This window comes from Mustela nivalis, assembly GCF_964662115.1.
Source record: "Mustela nivalis genome assembly, chromosome: 12".
In the NCBI taxonomy this organism is placed as follows: Eukaryota; Metazoa; Chordata; class Mammalia; order Carnivora; family Mustelidae; genus Mustela; species Mustela nivalis.
In genome coordinates, this window is record NC_139031.1 from 38,420,525 (window position 1) to 38,448,027 (window position 27,503).

The window sequence follows — 27,503 nt, forward strand, 5'->3', positions numbered from 1 at the left end:
TAGAATGTGGTCTCTACATCCCCTCCTCAGCCTACTAAGCTAATAGATACTTATCCTTTAATATTCAATTCAGGGAACACACTCCACAAAGCCTTCTCTTTCTTTCATAGACTTGGTCAGGTATTTGACCAAGTCTCCCACAAAGTACAGTATGTATCCTATCTCCACGACTTGATGCGTTGGTGTACCTTTACCTACTTATTTGTCCCATTCCCTGGAGAGAAAATTTTTTAGAGGAGAAGATGAGACCTAACTTCTTTACATTCTCTAAATTTAGCAGAACATCTAGAACACATAGAAGTATTTCATTAACAGTCTGCTGAATGGGTGAGTAATGGATGAATGAACAACAAAAACTCCGGCCAACTATGAAAACTCAAAATCAATAAGCATGAATGTAGGATAAGAAGATGTCAAGACTTCTGTTTAAATATGGGTCTAGTTCGGGGGTGCCTGGGTGTCTCAGAGGGTTAAGCCTCTGCTTTCAGCGCAGGTCATGATCTCAGGGTCCTGGGATCGAGCCCTGCATCGGGCTCTCTGCTCAGTGAGAGTCTGCTTCCTCTTCTCTCTCTCTCTGCCTGCCTCTCTGCCTACTTGTGATCTCTATCAAATAAATAAATAAAATCTTTAGAAAAAACGTTATAAAAAATATGGATCTAGTTTATTCTAAGTTGACCTTTAAATAGGGCTATAATGCGGATAATTGTTAGCTGGCAGATTTATAAAATTATCTATTAATTCCATAGTTAAATTGAAACATGAATTTCATTGTAGAGTTTTTTATAGATCTATCATGAACAAAGGCATGATATAATATACACAACATTTTTAAAAATTTATTTATTTATTTATTTATTTATTTATTTATTCATTTGACAGAGAGCAAGAAATCACAAGTAGGCAAAGAGTCAGGCAGAGAGAGAGAAGGGGAAGCAGGCTCCCCACCGAGTAGAGAGCCAAATGTGGGGGTCGATCCTAGGACCCTGAGATCATGACCTGAGCCAAAGGCAGAGGTTAAACCCACTGAGCCACCCAGGTGCCTCAATATACAAAACTTTTTACATCCTAATTCAAATAATTTTTTTTCATCTCTGTACATAGGTGTGCATATATTTGATAATGTAAATTATATATAAATGATTATAGTAATTTTACTCTGAAGATAAAATAGTAATTATTCATGTGCATATGTCTATATCATCTATGCCTTAAGAGTTAAGGAAGATAAGAACTAACTTTTTAATAAAGACAATTGATTAGTTCTATCAAAGTCTGTTAATAACAATATTTAAAATGTCAGACCAACTCCAAACCCTTTCATTTTAATCTTTCTTAATTCCCATGAAAAAAAAAATTCATTTAGTCTCATCAGAAAAAAATAGAGGTTGCCTAAAACCAACAAGTTAGAACTGGATTCTAGTAATCAAGGACTCTGCCTATCATCAAAGCATTAGACCATTATTCTCTCTTACTATTTAATTAGAATCTAGTAATTGTCATTTTGCACATAAATTAAATTCTTTGAGGAACATTAGATGATACCCTAACATTTAAAATAGTGCTTTTCATCTTTAATATAATTTATAAACATGAATTAAGTAATCTTCCAAAGTGGCTATTTGAAAATTTTATCTCCCTTGAAAGTAATTATGCTTAAAATTTCTACTTAGTGGCATTGTACTTAATTTTGCAACCATTACACTTCATAACTAAACTAATCCATCACTTTCTCCCCAATTACCATTTACTTTGATACTAAATGAGATAAGCATTAGACACTTAAATAGTAATTTTATCAAGGACTTAGACCAGTGAACAGTTTTATCCTTCACATTCTAGCTCTTGTTCTTCTTGGGCCATTCTCAAGGTGCAGTTCAGTTCCTCAGAAATAAAGTGGGCAATGGTCTCTTATATCCCATTCTTTAGGAAGAAAAAATGTTCACCACTAAAAATATCACTTAGGTGCCATATTACTGGTGAAATGAAATGAAGAACTGTCTTATGTATTATCTACCTGTTTGCACTGAATGAACAGAGGCACATTTGGGTAATGCAAGTAATACAAATTTATAAGAGAACATATGGGGGAATAGGAAAGAAGAAACATGTCTGAGAATGTCACATACAAAACTGCCCACAGAAGGGTTATAAATGCCCCTTTGTGCTCTTAGTATATCCCTACATTAAGCCATAGGCTACTAATGTTTTACTTAATAAGCTGGTTACAGACCAATTAAATGCTGGTCAGAATGGCAGGGTCACGGGGCACAAGGTATGGTGATCTTTATATAAAGATTTTCTTCGTGGTAAGCTGAACAACCACCACGTTCTTAACAAATATCCAAAGGGGACAAAATAAGAAGTAGGTACCTGATGCTTATCAGAAGAAACGCAATGCAACTATCAGTGATGGTGAAGCTTCAGAGTTTTTCAGGTATAAAAATAATCATTTCGGGAGTAGTTACTTTGTGTGATGTGCACTGCATATGCCAAATTATTTTATTTAGTCATTATAACAGCACATGAAGCTAAATATTGTTAACCTCATTTTATAGATGAGGCCCAGAAATTTAGGGAACTTGATCAAGTTCACACAACTAATAAGTACTATAACAAAAATATCAACTCAGGTTTGGCTGATAGTAAACCTAGTTCTTTCCTCAATTAAACCACACTGCCTTTCACAGTAATTACTACAGAATCAATTAATGGTTACAGGTTGATTCTCATGCTGATTGGTGACATGCATACATACTAATTTCTCACTCTTGGTAACTTGGAGTATATGTCTCTCCTATTTGGGAGAGGGAAAACAAAAATGTTCATGGCTATGAAAAAAGCAGTTCTTTTTCTTTGGCTCAGAACCAATGGGAGAAAAAATTCAGGTGCATTCAACACAGAAAAGATCATTAGGAATAGTCAGGGAGTACCTTATCCCTTGTCCTCTGTTTTCTAGGCTGGTGCTTCCTGAATGATGCCATGTTGCCTCTTTGCTTGATGGCCTTTCTACTGGATAGCCAGCTCATTCTTTTTATAGCTAGGAGAAAAATATTAATAGTTCAAATCATAGGTAAATCAAATATACTCTGATATGCTGCACATAGCATTTTGTTCTCTACAGAACAAATTCTGTGTTCATAAATAACCCTTAGAAAACCACATATAAAGCACACTGACTCCAAAAGAATTTAGACCTTTGATCCTTGGACAGAATATGTTGAATACTAAAACAGGTTTCTCACTAGAATTCAGCAAAACAGTAGTATAATAATAATAAAAAGAAACCTTTGGATTTTTCTTATTTTGAAAAATTCGTGTATTTTCCATATTACAATCAAATTTTTACCCCATACGAATCAATGAAGCTGGTGGTGATAAAACAGAAGAAAAAATGAAACAGCAAAATATTTCTGAAGCATACCATGCTCTTCTTTTACTGATACAAATTTTGAGAGGTATCTTTGAACCTATAAATTGAGCTGCTTGGAAAAACACCCCAAAATACATGATAATAATGTGATTTGTGAGAATTAAGTCTTTCAAACCAAACTCTAAACCTAAAAAAGCCTTGCTTCATGTATTTATTACCTGAAAAAGAGGAAGCGCTTCTAAAGGAGTTTTTACTTCTATTTTTTTAAATATATATATTTTTATTTTCTCTGAAACCCGAGAGAATACCCATAAAATTCAAAGGACTGTAGGAAGCGCTTGCTCTTACATAAGCAATAAGAATTCTTGTTTTGCCCAGAGGCTACAGCAAATCTTGTTCTTTTTAAGAAAACTTGTTTTCTTGGCCTATGGAAGTCTGTTTAAAATGTGTTTTGCCTTATGAGTAATGTAGTTTCTCTAGTACTTCTATCTATGTAAGACACTTTATTCTTGTGATGCTAAATAGCAGTATTAGTCACTTAAGGTATTCAAGCTATCATCTCTCTGGATTCCTCTGGCTAATACCATTCTGCTTTCCTCTCTTCCTCCCCTAGAAAATAGGGTTTCTATTTAAACAAAGTAGTAAAAATCATTTGTTCATTTCCAAGAAGGAAGTTAAATGCAAATATGTTCTCTCTTTGCACAAGGTAAGGGGTCAAATGAGTAAGATATTCTGGCAACACCTCAACTATGAGAAGGTCTGGAGAGTAGGGTCTACTAACTCAGCAGCCTTATGTGGCTAGAAGGCTAACACAGACGCTGGCTTTTGCTTCCACACAAAGCAGGAAAAGGGAAACCTTGGGATTTTGCTGTATTCTTGGCATCATCACACAGCAGTGGCATGAAGCCTCTTCTGATCTAGCTGCCAGAGGGGTTCTGCCATCTCTCTCCTGGGAACTCTAAGACACAATAGCCTTTCATCTTTAGACTTTCCTTTCATTCTCCTCTCTCTTTCATCCCAGACAGGGCAGAAATATTAACCTTAGGAATAGAAAAAAACTGACATTGACTGTTCAAAAAAATCTAATCCTTCTGCCATATGGAATAGTTGGAAATATCAAAAAAAGAAGCCTCCATCTGTTTACGTCTCAAAACGTTATCCTCACATACTTATTCAAATTGATGTCTTTTCGGCAGATATCTTTGCCTGCTAAAGACAAAAATGTCACAGAAATTGGGAACATTTGACATCTCTTTATACTGTAGATGCTTTTTAAAATCATGGCTTGAATCCTTTAAAGCACTATAGAAAGAATCCAAGGCAGTTTCCAAGACATAATAAATATTCAATTAATGATACATATTTTTTTTATTATTATTATTATTATAACACTAAGTTTATAATTATTTTGAGTAGGACCTGCCATGAGGGGAATGGGACCCAACTTCAAACCCTGTTTAGGTTGACCTACTTCCTAAGGTATCCCAGACCCAAAGTTACTGTTCTTTTATTGTTTCTAGTCTTTTAAACTGAACTTTAATTTTCTCACTCATTTGTTCATCATCTTTATTCAGGAAATATTCAGTGAGGCAGCAAGCACAATAATAAATAAAGAGAAAATAAAATAATAACATATTACTGAATTCATAGTAATTAACAACACCCTGCCTTCATACCTACAGTCTAGTGACAGATTGGTATTAACCAAGTAATTACCCAAACTGGTATTATCGTATGTGTTAGGTAGGAAAACTGCAAAAGATCATATTTGTCAGAGAGGTCAGGGAAGGCTGCATTGCTTGATCTGAGACCTAAGAAATGTCTCACACTCCTTATTCTCTTAGGAACTGGATCAGAAGGGAAGAAACTACATGCCAGGCAATGAAGATAACATATACAAGATCCCTGGATAGAAAAGAACATGCCAGGAACTATGGATTGTAGGAAGGTAGAATAGAAAGGACAAGAGAATGTGTAAGATGAGGCTGGGCAGTGAGATATTGGTGAGGTCATTCAAGCTCCTAGCCTTTAATGTGGACTTTAGCTTGACATTCAGAGCACAAATGAGGGCTGAAAACATGAGAGTGACATGGACATAATTAGAAGTAAATTGGGGAGGGAACAAGTACGAGAAGATTGACGTGAGAAGTGGCACTTTTCAGTTTTACTGCGAAGATGCAGAGAAGAGAGATGTCAGCTTGCAAGAGGAGCAGAATGGCAGCAAGGAGAAATGATGGCGTCTGCAATATTTATGAAGTGAAGTCAACATTGCTGCTAATTGACGGCATGAGAGGGAGGTGTTAAGGATGACTAACAGATTTCTAGTTCTGAATTGTAGGGAATAGGTTGGGAAGAATTGTTTTAAAACAAGACAATGATGTAGGCAGTGCCTTTCCCTTCATGACCTGTTTTACTCATGTGTGTAGAACAGCTACTACTCTGATGGCAGGTTGCCTATGATTTTCTATATATTTATAATTATCCCTCTACCAGAAAAAGTACAAAGTTTAGTTTGACTTGATTTTCTGTTCCCACCCCATATGATTATTATAGAGGAGTAAGCCAATACACTCAATAAAATAATGTAATGTTAGCAATTTAAAGGATTTTAGGAAACTTGTGCCATTTTGAGAAAGGAAAAAAGTGACACAAGACTACAAGTAGTAGTAAATTCTTAATATGTTCCAGATATTCTCTTTGTAACATGAAAAATAAAGACATAGGACCTATCAGTATTTTGGAAGATATAAATGCACTAGAATGTGTGACAGTAGTAGAAATTCTTCATTTATTTCTAAAATCCATGTGTACAGATTAATGAGCACATGATCATCCCCAAGCCTCTAACAGCATTTGTATGGACTGGATTTCTATTAGTATTGTACTCTAACTCAATTCTAAGACCCTGTAAAGGAGTACACTTAATTTTATGTCATTGCTTACATTCAGTGTCATGGCATATGCTGTATAAAGCCTGACTATGGTCCTCTATCCAATGTCATAATCCCATATAAATATATATAACTTATTTCAAAGTTATAGAGATGCCTTTTACTAAGAAATGGTGAGCATAAGTGATAAGTGATTTCTTCTAAAATATGTTAATAATTAAATAAAATAATGCTGTTTTAAAAATCAAAAAATACATACTCCATATATATTCATAACTTTACAACAGTGTGATCCAAGTTAAACCCCATCTCCAAGTTCCACCAAGCATACATTCTTCTTTTATAAGAATATATATGACAGTTAAATTATGTGTTTATCATTTTCACTGAGAATATCTGACATTTATAGGTTGTGGTAAAAACAAATTGGGTAATTTTGCTGCCTTAAAAAAGACAAACCCATTATAAAAACTGGATGATCTCTCCTCTCAAAGGAGTACAGATCCAGTTTCAAATGGGGTTTTTACATTTTTTCTCTTATGTACATAAAATAAAAAGAATTGCAGACACTGACAAGCTTTGTCAACCAAATTTTTTTAAGTGGGATACATTAGCTCTTGGCTAATAGAAATTTAAAGTCATTTATTGACTTAAATGAAATAAAATCATGAAAACAGAATGCTTTTCTTGTTGGCACAATCTGTGTTGTTATTCCTAGGTTGTTCTGTTAAAGCACATTTATTTTGTATTGTATCTTATGACCAAGGTTAGAGGGGTTCTCACCCAACCAGAATTCTTCTGCACCTTTTCAAGGGCATTACAGTGGAATTTTGTGTGAAGGTGATTGCTTCACCCAAAAGAAGATCTAGAAGGTCTAGTTCTCTCTTTATATTCTAGGCCAAAGAGAACAGCTTGACTTTCAGGTCTCCACCTTCTCTTTGGGAAAGGGAGGTATGCATTAGATTCCACAGAACCTTCCAGTCATAGCACTTAAGCTACAGTACTATAGAATGCTTGCTAGAGATTCAGGTTCTGAACTGCAAGATGGAATATCTTTAAGTTCTTCTGTTCATTCTCAAGGAAATAACCCAAGCTTAAAAGAGAGAGGGGATTCTTCAGTTACAAACAAAATTATGTTTATAATTTTGAATATATTATTCATCCTATAAATCAGAGAGGCCCTAATGATACCTTCTCTTCAACAGATCATTAAGACAACAAATTATGACAGTATTATTTAGTGTCCAATTTTCAGATTCCATGTCATCATGATGTAAGACCTTTAAATAGGGAAATAAAAAAACCAAAATGGCAACTAACAAATATCACAGTTTTATGGCAAGATGGCAATGTCTGTTACTTAGGGCAAGAAAATCTGAAAAAGCATTGAGGCATCTAATGCAGCAGGGTCCCCTGTTAAACGTGTCTCCATAAATTCCACCATTTGCACTGCCATTTCTTCCTCCTTTCAAGCTATACATCCCACCAAAAGGGTGTATGACTCTACTTCTACTGGTACCTCAGGCCCTGCCCTTGTGGGTCATTTATTCACATCCTTTCATTTTCACTAAATATATTAACTCTTTTTTATAGGTACCTGAAAAAAGACTTCCCTACTGGACATATTGAAAAGGTAGGCTTAATTTTAGCTTTCAGTCTTATTTTTCCATGATGTATCCCTGCTTCTTAAATACCATAGAATCTTTGCTTGTTCAAAATGTGGATCAAAAAGTACACTTCTCAGGTTTATTATAAGAATGAAATGAGACAGCAGAATATATTAGTGGAATGTCAAAAACATTATAAATCTCAGGGCACCTGGGTGGCTCAGTCAGTTAAGCATCTATCTCCAGCTTAAGTCATGATCCCAGGGTCCTGGGATCCAACCCCATCAAGGCCGAGGCTCCCTGAGTCTCCCTCTCCCTCTGTACACACATTCCTGTTCTTGTGCTCGCTCTCACTCTTTCTCTCTCTGCCTGAAATACATAAAATCTTAAAAAAAAATTAATAAACTTCAAAAAAGGAGAACAGAGGGGTATTCCCCTAATGTCAAAACTTCAAAATATGAAAACTCTCACAAGTAGTTTTGGTTTAAAACCACTACAGACGGCCTAGAAATGGGCAATATGAAAATATTACTTTAATAGCCTACTTAAAACATCTTAAGCAATGCTTAGAAAAATAATGAATAGTCTAATGATTTATATTACTAAGCAGAAAAAAATATAATGAATATCCAACCTAAAAAGCAATAAGGAAAATAGAACATATATATAGAAAAAGTAATAAATAACATATATCAAATAAATAAATAGCATATATTAAATTAAAAAGTAGAATATAGTTAGATTTCTGAGAAATGGATCTAAAAGTAAAATAAAGAATAAAACAGATAAATCTTTAACTTTTAAAAAAGGAATATAAAAATACACCAAACAAAAATAAAAGATGCAAATTTTCATAGAAGATGGCATTAAAGATTTATAAACAATGAAAATCAATTTGCAAATGTAGATAAAATAATCAATGATAACTCACTCAAGGTAGCTACAAATTAAAACATACAGATTACCAAAGAGGAAAGAGAGAAATTTGTGAAAGAATAACCTCTCACACCTCTGCATACAAACCAATCCAAAATAAAGCACTAATCACAGATACTTCAGGAAATTCATGGAATTTCTCAACTCCTTAAAATTACTTAAGCAATTTAACATTTATGCTATTTAAATTGTTTAAGAGCATTTTTAACAAATATAAACAAAATGAAAGACAAACAAAATAATAATATGTTTTCACTTATTGGACATAAATCCTAAATTAAATATTATGAGACAGAATATAGGAGCATAACACAATAGTAATATATTATTAATTAAAATCTTACTGGATTCAGATATAATTCAACAGAAGGAATCTACTTATATGTAGATTCAAATATAAAATATATATAATCACTTCTTAAATGTTAAAAAAGTATTTGATAAAAATTTAACAACCACGTTTGATTTAAATAGCACATAAACGTTTATATCATGGATATTTATTTGACATTAGGAAATACAGATTTAAGTTGAAACATATATTTAGATCTAAATCTAGAATATGTAGTATTAATATGGGTATAGATTTTCATGTGCAAATCAGTGCTCTTGTTAAATTTAGAAACAGTGAAAGGATATTCACTATCACTAATATTGTTTAACATTTATTTGGATGTAACAGCTTATGTGATTGACAAAAGAGAGAAATAAGAAACAAGCGAAACCATCGTTATTTACCCAAAACAACACTGTGTGCCTGGAAAACTAAAGTAAATCAACTGAAAAACTCTTTTAAAAAATAAGGGCAATCTCTTGGAGGTTGGAATTTGAATTGCCTTCCTCTATCAAAAACAAAACCAGTGTAACAAGCATCCACTTAAAATAGCAACAAGAAAGGATTAAGATTACAGAAATATATTTAAAAAGCAATGTTCAAGATTCATGTGAAATAAATTGTAAAACTCTCTAGTGGGGAACATAAAAATAAAATCTGAATCAATTAAAAGGCAATACGCTGTCCCTAGGCTAGAAACACTCAGTAAAATAAAATGTTAAATTGTCTAAATTAATATTTAAAGTATAATCTGTTACTAAAAAACCACCATGCAATTTTTTTTAAACAAGTGAATTTTAAAGTTTCTATATACAGACATTAAAAATAACAAGAAGAAAAGGAATAACAACAACAGCAACAGTAAAGTTCTGGAAATTCTATTATTCTGGTACTGATGCAATATTAGACAGAGAAACCAAACGGAAGGAGAGAATAAGTAGTCTTAAATTAGACCTTTATTACCACACACACACACACACTCTCTCTCTCTCTCTCTCTCTCAGGATTTTTGCATAAAACATCAGTGAGTTTTTATTATAAATGAAAATAATGGATTATTCAATGAAGACTCTTGGGACAAATTCGTGTCTTGAGACTATATAAAACTACTACCTCATAGCTTACACTAGAATTAATTCTTGATGGATTCAAGATTTAAATATCTAAAATAAACTGCAATTGTACAAGAAGAAAAGTATATCTTCAGTGTGAAAAAAATCTTTCTGAATTTCACATGAAACATGAGAAGCCATAAAAACAGTATGTAAATTACAATAAAGTAGTCTCCTTGGCAATATATACTATTGCAGAGTCAAAAGCAAACATCAAAGAGAAACAAAGCAAAAACAACCAAAAACAACATCACCAAAAAAGTCTAGTAACAAAAAGATGGTTTCCTTCAGAGTTCATTCAAATCCATTAAAACACACACACACATACACATACAGAAATTAACTGATAATTTGTAAAGGGAACAGTGATAGCTCACAAAGAAAGTAAATATGTATGAAAATATATAGGAATAATAAAAATAAGTTAAACTTGTCTTTTATTCTGGTATCATAGTATTCTACTGCCCTCTGAAAACTCATAGATACTGAATAAATTACAATAAGTATATTTTAAGATGCATTTCTAAGTCTGTAAAAAATTGAGGGCAATCCCAAAGAACCATTTAGACTAACAGAGGTGGTAAATTGAAGAAAACAGCAAATACTAAGGAAGGGACAAATATCCAAATCAGAAAACCAGAGCACTGAAAATTAAGATGCTTAACTCTCAAAGCTCTAGTTAAAGGGCCAATTGGGAAAAAATAAACTATTCTTGGACAATGAAGGGTGAGAGTCCCCAGGCCCTCCAGCAGTGCCAACCAATTAAACTTTCCATGTGGAAGGATTCCATAGCTGTGCTACCAACATAATAGTCCCTAGCTGTATGAGGCTATTGAGCACTTAAAATATGCCTAGTGCAGCTGATGATTTAAATATTCAATATTATTTATTTACCTTATTTATTTGTTTTTTTTAAAGTAGGCTCTATGCTCAAGGTGGGGCTGAAACTCATGTCTGGAAATCAATGGTCCCATGATTTACCTAGTTTAAATTTTAAAAGACATTCAGGGTTGGGACCTAGTGTATTAGCAGAGCTAAGGAGCCTTTACACCAAAAAAAGACCGGTTTACACAAGCTCTCTTTCTATGCAAAATGGTGCTAACAATGAAAGTTGAAACTTGGTATCTTTAGATCAACACTATATAGAAAAAGAGGAAAATAAATATTGCATTAGAAATATATTATTTATTGGTTATGGGAATACTAAATCAATATGTTAAATGAGACATGCTTTTTAATTAAAAATAAATTTATAAGAACTAAATAGCTGGACATTAAGTCCATGTAAACTGGGCGGGTATGTGCGTGTGTGTGTGTGAAATCAAAATGAAAACATCCTAAGCTCAGTGAATTATTCAGAAGGAAGTTAGACACTGATTAACCCTAGAAATGGTAATAAAATTCACAGTTGTATTGCAAGTTTAAGAATATATAAAAATTTAAAAAAAAAAAAAAAGAATATAAATGGAAAGAAAAATTTCAAATCTAGTACAAGGAGAAAAACTGAATGGGAAAAAATGATGGTTAATAAAGGAAGTAAGAAAGGAAAAAAAAGATATAAAAAAGGATGACAAGAATGTTGAAATACATCCAAAAATATTCAAAATTATCTCAATAAATGCTAGTAAATTAAGTCAACTGAAAGACAGAGATTGTGGGTTGGATTAAAGATCCACTCTAACTTTTTTTGATCACAGTAAGATGTTTGTTTCAAACATAAGAACACAGAAATACTGCAAGGAATGGTCTGGAAACATATACAGGAAAGTGGCAACTGAAAGAATGCTGAAGTAGTGTGATTAGGATAAAACAGAGATTTTAAGGTGAGAAGATTTACTAGAGGTAAAAATGGTGACTATAGAAACATAATAGCTTTAATTGACTTAGAAAATATTAAAATTCTAAATTTAAATTCATTTAATTAAACATCTTATCTTATATAGCGAATAATAGAAATTGATGAACCCATGATCACAATGGGTATTACAACACGACACTTACAAATTACTAAGAATACTACATAATTTAATGGACATACACAGAATTATATTATCAATAATTACAGAATAAACACACACAGAAAATTAATAAAAATTAACCTAACAGGGGCACCTGAGTGGCTCAGTGGGTTAAGCTGCTGCCTTTGGCTCAGGTCATGATCTCAGGGTCCTGGGATTGAGCCCTGAGATGGGCTCTCTGCTCAGTGGGGAGCCTGCTTCTCTCTCTCTCTCTCTCTCTCTCTCTCTGCCTACTTGTGATCTTTATCTGTCAAATAAATAAAAACCTTTCAGAAAAAAAAATTAACCTAACAAAGTTTCAGAAACAGATATTTTATAGATTATGAAATCTTTGACCAATGCAGTGAATTTAGAAATCAATTACTAAAAAATAACTAATGCTTTTTGTATGCAAAAATTTACTCTACATGTACTAAAATTTAAAATGTGAAGAACTCTTAAAGGTTTTAGAAATAAGTATCAGCCACACCTTATTTATCTAGAAGTAGTGAAATATTTCCTAAATCCCTCAAATGTATATATAATTTTAAAAGTTGAAAAATCTGATTACATTAAAATTAAGAATTTCTGCTTAATAAAAGACCCTCAAATATGAGAAAATATGTATAACAAAAATAAAAAACAATTTCTATCCAAATTACATAAGTGGTTTTTATTAATAACTATGAGAAATATATGCAACTCAATAGAAAAAATATATATATAGGCGTTTCCCAGATAAGTAAAGAACCAGTAAGTAAAAAAGTTTAACATTGCCAATTTTTGGTGAAGATATGGAGTAAAGATCACTCTCACAAACTGTTAATAATATATATAAACACATACACAAAGTTGAAAAACACCATAGCAGTATCTAATAACATGCAAGAAGACTACATGTACTACCTGTTGATAAAAAATAGTTGTAAACACAACTATTTGTTTTCTTTAGTGAAAAATATTTTAATGTCTACTTAATTTTATTTTAAAGATTTTTTAAAATTTATTTATTTATGAGAGGCAGAGGCAGAAAGAGAAGCAGGCTCCCTGCTGAGCAGGGAGGCCAATGAAGGACTTGATCACAGGACCCCAGGATCATGACCTGAGCCAAAGGAAGATGCTTAATAAGCATCTGAGCCACCCTGCCACCCCTTAATGTCTATTTTAGAAATTTAGCCCACTGAAGCTCAATTCTTACGAAGAAAATACTTTTTCATCAGTAATTCAATCTGATAAAAAAAAATATGCCAATTTATACAGAGAGATAGCAGGTATTAACAAAAGATTATGAAAGTTCTTAAACTTATTTCTGAAACTGCTTTTGATTTGTTTTGATTTTAGCATTAAACAAACAAACAAAAAAACACATGAAGATAACTTAATGAACAATCTATGCTCCTGAAATGCTGAGACCATAATTCTTCCTGAACTATCAAGAACCTATCCAATTTCCTTATTGTTTCAACATCCTTTTTCAAATTCCTACTGCTCTCAGAAACATTAGGTTTATATAAATTCTCTAACACTTTAAAATGTGAGTTAATTAAGTACTCCAGTATAAAAATATGACTATGAAAATACATTCTGTCACACACACACACACATACACACACACACACACATACAAGTTCTCAAAAAGCTTCCCATATAATACATTTTTAGAAATATACAATTTTAGAAATATTTAAGATGACTTTTTGTTTCTTCTCCTAAATCTGTCTTTGTAGAATTTTAAAAACATTTTTCAAATATGGCATTTCCAGCAGCAGTTAATTTTCTTTTTAAATTATATAGTGCATATGTACCAAATGGGTGTTCAATTTCCTGACATTCATCCCATCTATACTTGATGAATGTCTTTATTTGCAAATGGTCACTAGGTTTCTTTATTTAGCACTGTATTTCATGGAAGATTAAATCTTCCCACTGCCCTGAAGTTACTGCTCTGAAGTTTGATTACTGATGATGATATTTCAGACAACCTATTTTCCTTTTCATATTACAGTAGTAATCTGAGGTGCTTAGAAAAAGCTCTTTTTTTTTTGTCTTTGATATTTTTTTTTAATTTTTTATTTTTTATAAACATATTTTTATCCCCAGGGGTCTGTGAATCACCAGGTTTACCCACTTCACAGCACTCACCAAAGCACATACCCTCCCCAGTGTCCATAATCCCACCCCCTTCTCCCAAACCCCCTCCCCCCAGCAACCCTCAGTTTGTTTTGAGAGATTAAGAGTCACTTATGGTTTGTCTCCCTCCCAATCCCATCTTGTTTCATTGATTCTTCTCCTACCACTTAAGCCTCCATGTTGCATCACCACTTCCTCATATCAGGGAGATCATATGATAGTTGTCTTTCTCTGCTTGACTTATTTCGCTAAGCATGATACACTCTAGTTCCATCCATGTTGTTGCAAATGGCAAGATTTCATTTCTTTTGATGGCTGCATAGTATTCCATTGTGTATATATACCACATCTTCTTGATCCATTCATCTGTTGATGGACATCTAGGTTCTTTCCATAGTTTGGCTATTGTGGACATTGCTGCTATAAACATTCGGGTGCATGTGCCCCTTTGGATCACTACATTTGTATCTTTAGGGTAAATACCCAATAGTGCAATTGCTGGGTCATAGGGCAGTTCTATTTTCAACATTTTGAGGAACCTCCATGCTGTTTTCCAGAGTGGCTGCACCAGCTTGCATTCCCACCAACAGTGTAGGAGGGTTCCCCTTTCTCCGCATCCTCGCCAGCATCTGTCACTTCCTGACTTGTTTATTTTAGCCATTCTGACTGGTGTGAGGTGATATCTCATTGTGGTTTTGATTTGTATTTTTCTGAAGCCGAGTGATATGGAGCACTTTTTCATGTGTCTGTTGGCCATCTGGATGTCTTCTTTGCAGAAATGTCTGTTCATGTCCTCTGCCCATTTCTTGATTGGATTATTTGTTCTTTGGGTGTTGAGTTTGCTAAGTTCTTTATAGATTCTGGACACTAGTCCTTTATCTGATATGTCGTTTGCAAATATCTTCTCCCATTCTGTCAGTTGTCTTTTGATTTTGTTAACTGTTGCCTTTGCTGTGCAAAAGCTTTTGATCTTGATAAAATCCCAATAGTTCATTTTTGCCCTTGCTTCCCTTGCCTTTTGCATTGTTCCTAGGAAGATGTTGCTGCGGCAGAGGTCGAAGAGGTTGCTGCCCGTGTTCTCCTCAAGGATTTTGATGGATTCCTTTCGCACACTGAGGTCCTTCATCCATTTTGAGTCTATTTTTGTGTGTGGTGAAAAAGCTCTTTTAGTTGGAAACTCAAATTTAACCTGTTTAGATCTAGCTAATCACTGCACATAAAGTTTTACTGCCTAGAGCAGATGGATGAAACAATCAAAACTCATTAATAGGTATTTCCGTATATTTTTGTCTTATTTGACATTGTAGAAGAATTCTATAATTTAGGAAACAAATATTCTAGAAACCCTTTCCTTTTTTGGCTCACATAAAATTCTCCTCTCTCCTAATATTGTTCTTCTGGCCCATTACTCCTTGCTTTTCTGTTTGGCCTTCTCTTTCTCTACCTAACCTCTGGATTCTATAGTTTTTTTTTTTCTCTTTTCTATCTGAAATGTCCCCTAATTACTAAATTAATTAACAAATGTTGTCTAAAGACTTTCTTTAAGCTAAATGTGATCTCATTGAGTCTCGCTACTTATAGACTAATTATGCTTAATTTCATATTTTAACTTAATATTTCTCTCAGAATTTCCTTTTTGTAGCTTGCCTGCCTAAATAATATCTCTACTTTGATAATAGACCTCTCATTCTCAGTATATCAAACTGAACATTCAAACCAAACAAAATATAAAACAAAAAATAAGAGAAAATGTATAAATGGGATATGACAACGATTAAAGATTGACAATGTTAGACCTGAAATTTTTATTTCTATCATAACCTGTTTGTGCATTCATTTATTTGCATTACCATCCATTCACTGGTATTGACCAAATGTTGACTGAAAAACTATAATAGAAGATTACATGTCACTTCAAAAACACAAAGAACGTGTATAAACAATAACTATGTAGTAGGATCCAAATAATTAACCAAAATACTTAAAAAAAAAAAAAGCTACACAGATCTTATTCCTTAACCAAAATCAGCAAAGCTGGAAATATCTAAGTAAAGAACAAAAGAAAAATGTTATAAAAACTTTTGAAAAATATTACAAATAATTACACATCCCAGGAAAATGTATATGGAATTTAGACATATTTATTATAGAACAATAATAAAAGCATTACATATAAAAGTTGACTGATGCATATTAAATATTTCTTACAGGAAAATGATCATCAGTAAACAATCATACTAGGAAATAAGAAAATGGAATTAGCCCAGTATCTAACTTGCAAAGATAAATATAATTAAAACAAGAGTAAACCCATAGGAAGTAGAAGACATGAAAGGGTAAGAACAAAAAAATTAATGTAAGGAAAAGCAAGAAACTTTACAGAGAACATACACTGAAAAATAATCCTTTGAAGATACTACTTTGGTAGATAAACATGATGGATGAAAGAAAGGAAGAAAAAAATAAGGAATAATAGCAATGAAAAAGGTCCTATACTTACAGATATACTGGCTTAAAATTAAAATAGTATTTTAATAAAGTTACTAACTTCATCCTTAAAATCAAAAAGGAAAATTTTTATAGAAATAGAAATTATGAAAATTGATTTAGTAAGAATGAAAGAACCAAAATAGATAAAAGAAATGATATTAGTAGTCAAACCTCTAGTTGATAACTACTAGATTTATATTTTTATATAAATAACTTTTTGTCAAAATTTCAAGGAATAGAAACTCTTAGACTAAAGGAAAATTCTAAAGGGAATTCTTTGATTCAACCTAGTATAGTTGGAGATACACTAACCTAGGACCCAGAAATTTGATGCTTAGGTATATGCCCTTTTTAATAAGAGGCCAAGGTGTAAATATTTTAGGATACGATGGCCATATTTTTTTTGTTGTAATTATTATGCCACTGTAGTATGAAAGCAGCCAAAATATAAGTAGTCAAAAGATAAACAAACAGGTGTGGCTATGTTCTCATGACTCTTTATAAAACCAGGAGGTAGAACTGGCTTGGGTCAATGGGCAATAATTTGTCAACATCTGTACTAGAGGATGAGTTTCATTCAACCAAATGATGAATATAAAATTTCAGGAAAAGAAATAAGCATGTTAAAATATGTAAATGTACATATAAAACAAATGTGTAGGGTAAAGACTGATGACTAATACACAAATGTTGTATATTGTATTAAAACTATCAGCCAATACAATTAGACAATAAAAATCAATTAGATGGGCGCCTGGGTGGCTCAGTGGGTTAAGCCGCTGCCTTCGGCTCAGGTCATGATCTCAGGGTCCTGGGATCGAGTCCCGCATTGGGCTCTCTGCTCAGCAGGGAGCTTGCTTCCTCCTCTCTCTCTCTCTGCCTGCCTCTCTGCCTACTTGTGATCTCTCTCTGTCAAATAAATAAATAAAATCTTAAAAAAAAATCAACTAGAGCCAAAAAATAACTAAAAAGGAAGTAAAACAATCTGTTTGTAGATGATATGATAGCATAACTGAAAAAATCCCAGAGAATCAATGAGAAATTTATTCAAGAGGTAATTAAAATTAAAGAAATACCAGTATAAATAATAAACACAAAGGACAAAAACATTCTTTTTGTACACAAACAAGAAACACGACATAATGGTAAAGAAACCCCTTTTAATAACAATACAAAAATCAATACTTAGAAATAAATTTCAGGAGAACCATACAAACCTTATGAGTAAATTTTAAAACATTCTTGAAAGACACCTAATTAAATTTGGACAAATGGGTGGGGGAATCCCTGATACTTTGGACAGAGAAAATTACGCAAAAATAAATGTGGCAACTGGTTTAATGCAAAGAAGGCACCTTAAATCACTACTTGAGGATGAATTTTTAAATAAATGGTGTTCTGGCAACAGGATAGTAATTTAGAAAAAAGTAAAATTAAAATTGTATCTTAATAATAAATTTTAAAGGGGCATTTTGGTGGCTCAGTCATTAAAGTGTCTGCCTTTGGCTCAGGTCATGACCCCAAGGTCCTGGGATCCAGCCTCGCATCCAGCTCCTTGCATCCAGCTCCCTGCTCAGCAGGAAACCTGCTTCTCCCTCTCTCCCCCAACCTCGCTTGTGTTCCCTCTCTCACTGTCAAATAAATAAATAAAATATTTTTAAAAAATAATAATAAACTCTAAAAAGATTAAGGATCTAAATGTAAAGAGAATGAAAATAGAACTACATGAGTACCAGGAGAAAACATGAATGTTTTCCTCTTTAACTTCGGTATAGGGAATGGCTACTCACCTATGACATAACATCAAGATGTAAGAAATGAAAAGACTGGTAAATTTGACTATGTAAATAATTAGAAATACATTAAATGATATAAGCAAAATATAAAAACTGGAAAAACTGGGGGGGAATTTTACAACATAAAACATAAACAAAGAGTTAGTATTCTCCTATATAAAAAACTCTTTAAGTCAAGGATAAAAGGTCAAAAAAACTAATAAAAATTAGGAAAAAGTACAAATAGAAAAGTAACCCAAAAAAGACATAAAAATGGCCCTTAAATGTATGAAAATATGTTCAAAGTCTCTTGAAAGTAGAGAATGCAAATTAAAACAATATTGAAATATAATTTCTGAACTATCAGACTGAAAATAATTTTAAAACATGACAGTACTTTCTGTTCATGTGGTTGAGGGGAAACAGGCACATTCATTTGTCACTAATGCCACTGGAAAGCAATACAACCTTTCCAAGGAAATATTTTGGCAACACACAATAAATTTTCTCATACATTTACTTTTTCATTCATCAATGGCACTCCTAGAAATCTTATTGTTAAATTCACCTCTAGTATTATGAAAATAAGCACAAGGTTATTTATTGCAGCACTGTTTACTACAATCTAATGCTCATACATGCGAGAATGGTTGAATAACTACGGTAAAACCACACAAGGCTCCAGCACATGGGGGCACACTGAACCAGAGCTCGGCAGATTCCCTAATTTCAGAAGATGGAAGTGACAGACTGGGAGACCAAAGTAGGCAGAGTTCACAGGACAGAGTACTGGCAAAAAGAGAGCTGCCGGGACAGGGAAACCTGGAAGTCTGCAGATAGGCACCGGCAGCACTGATCAACGCCTGTGTGATACGAAGCTAGTCAAAGTTAGGGAAAGAATCACCCAGAAGCCTAGAGCCAATGGCACTAGAGCTCACACAAGGCAGGAGATAGTGCTCATTTCCACTGACCAAACTGGAAAACTTCAACATGATTCATGGGGCACTGGGTAAAGTACTCAGAAGAGTCTTGCCTTGTTGTGAAGAAATAATTAGTCCAAAATTGAGCACTGCTCTGTTCCCACCTAGCAAATCTTAAAAGTAAGAACTGACAGGATTATGCTATTTCCAAGAAATTTATGTGCATCCCATAACAAAGCTCAAGTATATTTAGAGCAGTTATAGGGGAAAAAAATTCTCTTTCTCTAACTATCATAGGTTCTCCAGCTGTGGACCTATAAATTAGATGGACCTAAGATAGATTAACAAAGGAAAAACAAACAGATATTTATTAATATGTATTGGGCATGTAACACATGGAAGTACACAAGATAAATAAATCAGAGGTTTGGTTAGAACTTGGACTTAGAAAGCATCTTAGCAAAGGAAAAATATACTTTTAGACAAGTGGTGGGACAAAGGACTCTTGGTCAGTCTCCAGGTCTGGCAAAATTGTGGGAAAGGAAATATATGGGAAATTAATGGCAGATAAGTCTAGCTAGTAATGTTTGTTTTATAAATTTCTCTGATACTTTCTCTAAATTGACAAAGATCTTAAGTTGCCTATAGTGATTAACTTTTTTCTACCTTCCTGGTAGAAAAGAGGGCACCTTTGTAAATTTGTGTCCCGTTTTAAGATAAATAGGGAAGTGCAGATAGTTTTTCTTAAACCTGTTTTTTCTCACTTTCTTTTAGCTCAAAATAAACTGTAAGCCAGAATAGTGTATTTTGGGGTGTCATATTTTGCCACCCAACAAAACATAAAAATATTGAGCACTGTGACCCTTGGTCGCTCAATCCATTAACTATCTTTGGCTCAAGTTATGATCTCAGGGTCCTGGGATCAAGCCTCACCTCAGGCTCCCTGCTCAATGGAGAATCTGCTTCTTCCTCTTCCTCTACTGCTGCTTCTCTCTCTCTCAGACAAATAAATAAATAAAATAAAATAAAAAATACTGAGCACACAGCAAGGTGGGATATTTCATATTAGAGAAGAGCAGCTTTGACAAAACTTGGAGTAGACTCGAAAAAGAGAAAAGTATAGTTTTAAGTCTTCTGCTTAAGCCATTTGCTCTGTGTTATGGATTTCATTGTGTCTCTCAATAAAATATATTGAAGTCAAAATTTCTAAATCTGTGAAGATGACCTTCTTGTGAAATAGAGACTTTACAGATATAATCAAGTTAAGGTGGGGTCATACTGGATTAGGGCCACCTGAAATCCAATGACTGATGTCCTTAGAAGAAAAGGGAAATTTAAACACAGACACAGGTGGAAGAAGGTACTGTGGAAAGTAAGGCCATGACTGAAGTGACACATCCTTAGCCAAGGAACACCAAAGATTGCTAGAAACCATCAGAAGCCAGGAGAGGGGCAAACAACAGATTCTCTCTCAGAAATTCATGGAAGAATCAATGCTGCCACCATCTTAGTTCTTAACTTCAAGCCTCCAGAACTATGAAAGAATAAGTATCTATTGTTTTAAGCCTCATGATTTTTCGTTTTTGGTACCCTTGTTAAGGCAGCCCTAGGAAACAACACAATTATCAAGTACAGAATTCTGGAAAGTGCTCCTTGGCCCTTCAAGAAATCACTCTAACAAATTTTGTCAATGCAAAGGAGACATGCAGTTAATCTGGAGGGTACTGAATTGTTCTCCACCATAGAGAAAGGCGATTTTTGATTTAGGGAGACACCACCAGAATGAACAGGAATAAGAAGGCTACAAAGCCGAGAGGCTCATCAAGGAAAAGTGAACTTGAAATCCAGTGATTAGATACAGCTGCTGAGTGATTTCAACTTCTACACTGTGCTGTGCTATGCTGTAATTGCTACCCACACACAATCTTTGGATCCTCACTATTTGATACTGTTATGCACTTATTCTTATTTGGGTGGGACTGTGGGAAAGTGAAGGAACTTAATAATAGCCTAGTAGGGGTAGAGAAGCGCGATAGTTCAGCAGGAGACAAAATGGAGATTGATGTAAGAACTGAGTTATAGACAAATATTTGAAATAGCCCTCCCCCCCGCCCCAAATCCCTGGAGATTTGAAAGAGAAAACAGGGTTCCAATGGTATATTAAATGAAAGTAAAATGAATTTTAATTAAAATACTAATTGAATTTAAAGGTCATAGTAAACCATCAAGCTGGAGTTAAATGAGAATTCGAAGAGTTGAAAACTGAATTTCCTAAGTGTCTTGCTACCAGCAAACTTTATGAATTAGCTGGCTTTTAACCACTGTTCTATTTTTGAACTGTTTTATCATATTATTTAAGTTTAATTCCTATCATGTCTAATGGGAATCATTCTATATTTTTGAAGATAGTGCTTAGTTATGCTATGCTATGTTGATTTTTTGATTTAGCTCTGAGTAAATTTGTCTAATTTTGTTTTTTAAGATTTCATTTATTTATTTGAAAGAGAGAACACAAGCCAGGGAGTGAGAGGCAGAGGAAGAAGGAGAAACAGACTCCCTGGTGAGCAGGGAGCTGGACCACATGGGGCTTGATCCCAGAACCCCAGGATGATGACCTGACCCAAAGGCAGATGTTTAACTGACTGAGCCACCCAGGTGCCCTAATTTGCCTAATTTCTAAAAAATTACGCCCTCTTTATCTTACTTTTTTTTGGCCATCCATACCCCTCACCTCTGGTAACCAGTGATGTGTTCTGTTTCTATGAATTTGGGGTTTGTGTTTTTTTTTTCCAGGTTCTACATATAAACGAGATCATAACTTATTTGTTCTACTCTGACCTTTTTCACTTAGTATAATGCCATCAAAGTCCAACCATACTGTTGCAAATGGCAGGATTTCCTTCTTTTTATGACTAAAGAATATGTGTGTGTGTGTGTGTGTGTGTGTGTGTACCAAATTTTCTTTATCCATCCATCAGTAGACACTTAGGTTGTTTCCACATTTTTGGCTATTGTAAATAATGCTGCAAAGAAAATGAGGGTGTAGATATTTCTTTAAGATAATGATTTCATTTCCTTCAGATGTATGCCCAAGAGTGGAATCACTGGCTTATATGTTAGTTCTATTTCTAATATTTTGAGGACCTTCCATACTGTTTTCCATAGTGACTGCACCAATTTACATTACCAAGGACTGTTTTATCTCTGATTTTACATATTTACAGAGATGTGTATGGCATTTTACAGTTCATTAATATGTGCATCTACATAATTTTACTTGTTTCTTAGAAAAATACATTTAAATAAGATTATTATCTTTCTTTTTCAGATTTTTTTTAGAAAGAGAGATTCAGAAAATGATTTGCTGTTCTCAAAATGCTGGAATATGGCAAAATTGGAATTCAAACTCATGTTTATTGACACCAATTTCTTTGGTCTTTCAATATATATATAAAATTACCTCTTGCAAAATTTACCCATGATTTTTACTTGTGAGCATACAGTTAGTTAATGTGGTTAAACTGGCTAGCTAAGATGTTTTGAATCCTAAAATTCATTTGCTTTCAGGATGGAAGGAAAAACAGAGAAAAAATGTTATTTTTCTGATCTAAAATAAGGCAATGACTACTCCTTAAATAATCAGTGATGATAGGACTAATCAAAATAATTTCCCACACAGACCATTTTAAATTCCCATTCAATGAAAGAAAGTAAAAACCTGAATTTCAAGGATAAGCTATCCTTGAATCTATAATTGTTACACTTCTCTGTTGTTATACATTTTGACAGGCATTTCATTAATGATGAGAATATACATCAATTCTATAAATATAACTTTAAAGAATAAATAGAAAGTAATGTCTTTGTGTCAGAAAGTTATATTTGCTTGTAAGAGAAAATAAAGTAAATGCAATGTTTCTCTAATCTTTAATTCATTTCTTATTAAAACGGTAGCTTACATATCTGAATGTCTGATTTCACAGACAGTACAATTACTTTGAATTATAAAAGACTACATAGTGTCTTGATTAAATCAAGGTGTTTTTCAGCATAGGACAATGTGTCACTGATTTTTGTCCTTCTAATGTGCTAAACTGTCATAAAATTTAAAAATGACATTTTATGCTATAACTCATTAGCCTTTTTGTGGCAATTTCTTATTTTTTTAGCTTGTAAGAGTTACATATTCTGTGTAAATTTCTATGAGAATGAGTCATTTAAAAAATTGTATTTTCAAGACTAAGGAAAGCAGCTATATACATTGAACTATATACTAAAATGTTATTTGAACTGGGTTTTTTTTTTTTTTAAGATTTAATTTATTTATTTGTGAGAGAGACAGTGAGAGAGATCATGAGAGGGGAGAAGGTCAGAGGGAGAAGCAGACTCCCCATGGAGCAGGGAGCCAGATGTGGGACTTGATCCTAGGACTCTGGGATCATGACCTGAGCTGAAGGCAGTCACTTAACCAACTGAGCCACCCAGGCGCCCTGAACTGGGTTTTTTAAAAAATATTAGATATTTGAAGTATCTGAAAACTTTAAAAATACTTTATAATAAAGGAAACGTTTCAGACCTTTTATAGCCATCATATAAATGAACATATGGTGCTGAATTATTTTTTCCCACACAAAATATACTTTCATTAGTTTAGACAAATAGTACACAGAATTTATTACAGAAAACCAGATGGATTAGTAAAAGTGAGGTGGTTTTCTGGATATTTTGATTGTTCTGAGGCAAATGGAATTGGTTTGGGGAAATGCCATGTACATTAACTACCATTCTGTTCCATAAACAGTTCAACAACAGAGCACCTGACTTAAAAATAATAATGGAAATATTAGAAATAGTGGAAAATAACAATCAGTATTTGAATAAGAAATTAAGCATTACCTTAACTATGTAATCAATATGGTCAAAGTTGGCCTTATGGACAATTATAATGATAAGCACATTTGATTAATTCTTCTATAAATAAGGCAATACAAATTCTATAAAGCTACCCACTTAAAATTCCCTCAAAGACAGTCATTTAGAAAATAATAAACACAAGAGGAGCGCCTGGGTGGCTCAGTCTGTTAAGCATCTGCCTTCAGCTTAGCTTATGATCTCAGGGCCCTAGGATTGAGCCCTACATCAGGCTCCCTGCTCAGCGGGAAGCCTGCTTCTCCCTCTCTACTCCCCCTTACTTGTGTTCCCTCTTGCTGTGTCTCTCTCTGTCAAATAAATAAAATCTTAAAAAAAAGAAATTAATAAACACAAGAGAGGAGGAGAATTCAGGTATGCAAGCAGTGAGGCATTTCTTTTTTCCACACTGGAATTGTATTCAAGATTTAGAAGACAAAGTGAAAACATATTACAGACTCAAATATGTGGTCTATTGCTATGCATCATTTCTCCCACCTGAATCCTTTGCCTCCTTTTGTACTTCACTTGTGCTCTGAACCTCTCTGACAGAGAAAAGAGCCCACCCCAAAAAAAGGATAGAAGGAAAGAATAGGAAAGAGAAAAAAAGAGGGAAAAATCCATATTTTTTTAAAACTAGAAGAACACAAATTTCCATGACATCTAGGACCTTTTGTGTACACTTAAGAGCTTAGAGAAGGAACATTATAAATCAATCTAATAGATATTCATTTTACATAAGTCTAATAATTCTTAGTGTTAGGAAAGAAGTTTGTTCTCAACTAGAGGAGTACTAAAATAGCTTTTCTCTGCTGCTTTGTTCACCCCCCTTTAGGGGTTTTAGAAAAGTATGATGCTTCCAGCACATATGGAATGGGCTTTTGGACCCAGGTCTTCTGATGGGCCTATTCCCTGCATGCAAATGGAAAAGAAACCTGAGATTTCACAAAGTTGTTCTAGCACAGGCACCAGCAATTGCCCAGTAAATTGCTGCCTTACCCCCATTTCAACACAAAATTAATTCCTATAACGTCCCTGACTCCTTATTTTCATTTGTTTGGAATACACACAGAATTATATAGCACTCTATGGCCTGTAATACCTTCCTCAATTGGAATTTAGTATCCTTCGTTGCTATATGCTTCTAAAATCATTTTTTACACAAGCTTCTGACTCTTGACAAGCTTTTGCTATCTCATCTGCACTTTTCCAGTTTTATGGGCTCTCTGGTTTCATCACTCTTCCTGACTGGCAAAATTCTTTGAGAACAGAACACATTGTAACATCACAGCCTAAGTTCAAGCAGTGGGAATGGGACAGGTTAAGTGAAAATGTGAGCATTCTGGTTTGTTACTTCTATTGTTCCTCTTCCTCCCCATGGTCTTCCATTTGTTCCCTGGCTTCAGAAGAAAGAATTTCTTAGACATCTTCTTTAACCCTCTTATTTATGAAAGTTTGTTCTCAGTTGGCAAGTTGTCTTTTTGGAAGGTAACTGACAATTGATTTAATCCTCAAAGTCTGACTTTGCTTAATTAAAATCCTCCCTGCCATCACGAACAATGCACATACTAGCTGCATTATAGCAGTTGATAATCCTGGTAGCTAAAGATTTAATTTCTTTAACAGTTATAACATATCCATGAACTGAGAGTGGTGACCATTTAGAAGACCAGAGTCTTCTCACAAGCACAGTGGGGAAGCATCTCCTGTGCTTCCTCTGAAGGCTGGATTTTCTAATTTGGCTTTAACAAACTTTTACCATCTTTCCAGATTTTCACCCATGTGGAATAAAGTACACAGATGTTCGGATGTGCCAGACTCTAAATACATATTGGAAATTGGCTGGAAGTCAGTTATGTTTAGATGCAAGCTCCTAACGTTTGGTCTTTTTTTTTTTTTTTTTAAGATTTTATTTATTTATTTGAGAGAGAGAGACAGTGAGAGAGAGCATGATCAAGGAGAAGGTCAGAGGGAGAAGCAGACTCCCCATGGAGCTGGGAGCCCGATGCGGGACTCGATCCCAGGACTCTGGGATCATGACCTGAGCCGAAGGCAGTCGTCCAACCAACTGAGGCACCCAGGTGTCCCCTAAGGTTTGGTCTTATTTTGCCTCTCTTAACATCAAGGGGAAGATGGTCACATTTTCTTTTTCAACTCTGAGTTCCACATTCCTTTGAAAAAGAATATGATTACTATCTTTGAGCATGGTAAACAAAATACAGAGTAAGTCTATAAGCCACCTTAGGTTAGAAGCCATAATAACATAGTTCAGGACTCCAGCCCCTAACATAGCTCATATATATGCATATGGTAAATGCAAAATATGTATTTGTTAATTGTCAAATGTAATATCAAATGATGATGACAATGTGGTTAAAGGTAAATTGTTAACTTAGACTAACTAGGCCTAAAAAAAGATTCCAGAATATACAGGATACCCCCTGAGAGGAAGCACTAGTAAGGGGTTCACAAAAACTTACTTCATTAAATAATTAAATGGTTATTAAAATTTAGGCAGTATGATACTGGCACAAGATCAGGCAAATTCAACAAAGAAACCAAAAAGAAATCTCACCAATAATCCACACATTTGGAAACTGGATATATGTAGAGGTGGCATGAGATAACAAATTCCCTTGGAATTTCCTGGGTGATGAGAGTATCTTTTGTTCTTATGAGGCAGTGGTTGGTGGGTCCTGAGTGGGGGCTGGTCACCAGAAGGACTAAACTATGATTAGAAGCTTGAATATTTTAGCCCCATCTTTTAAGTTTTTAAAGTGTGACTGATGGGCTAGAATGTACTCTGGTACATTCTTGGTAAATGTCCCATGTGAGCATGAACAAAATGTTTATTCTGCTGTTATGTGATGTATTCTCAATAGATGTCAATTATATTCAGTTAATTGATGGCACCGTTGAGATCAATTATGTCCATACTAATTTTTTCTCTCCTGGACCTGTCCATTTCTGATGGAGGAGTACTGAAGTCTTCAACTATAATGGTAGATTCATCTACTTCTCTGTGTAGTCCTA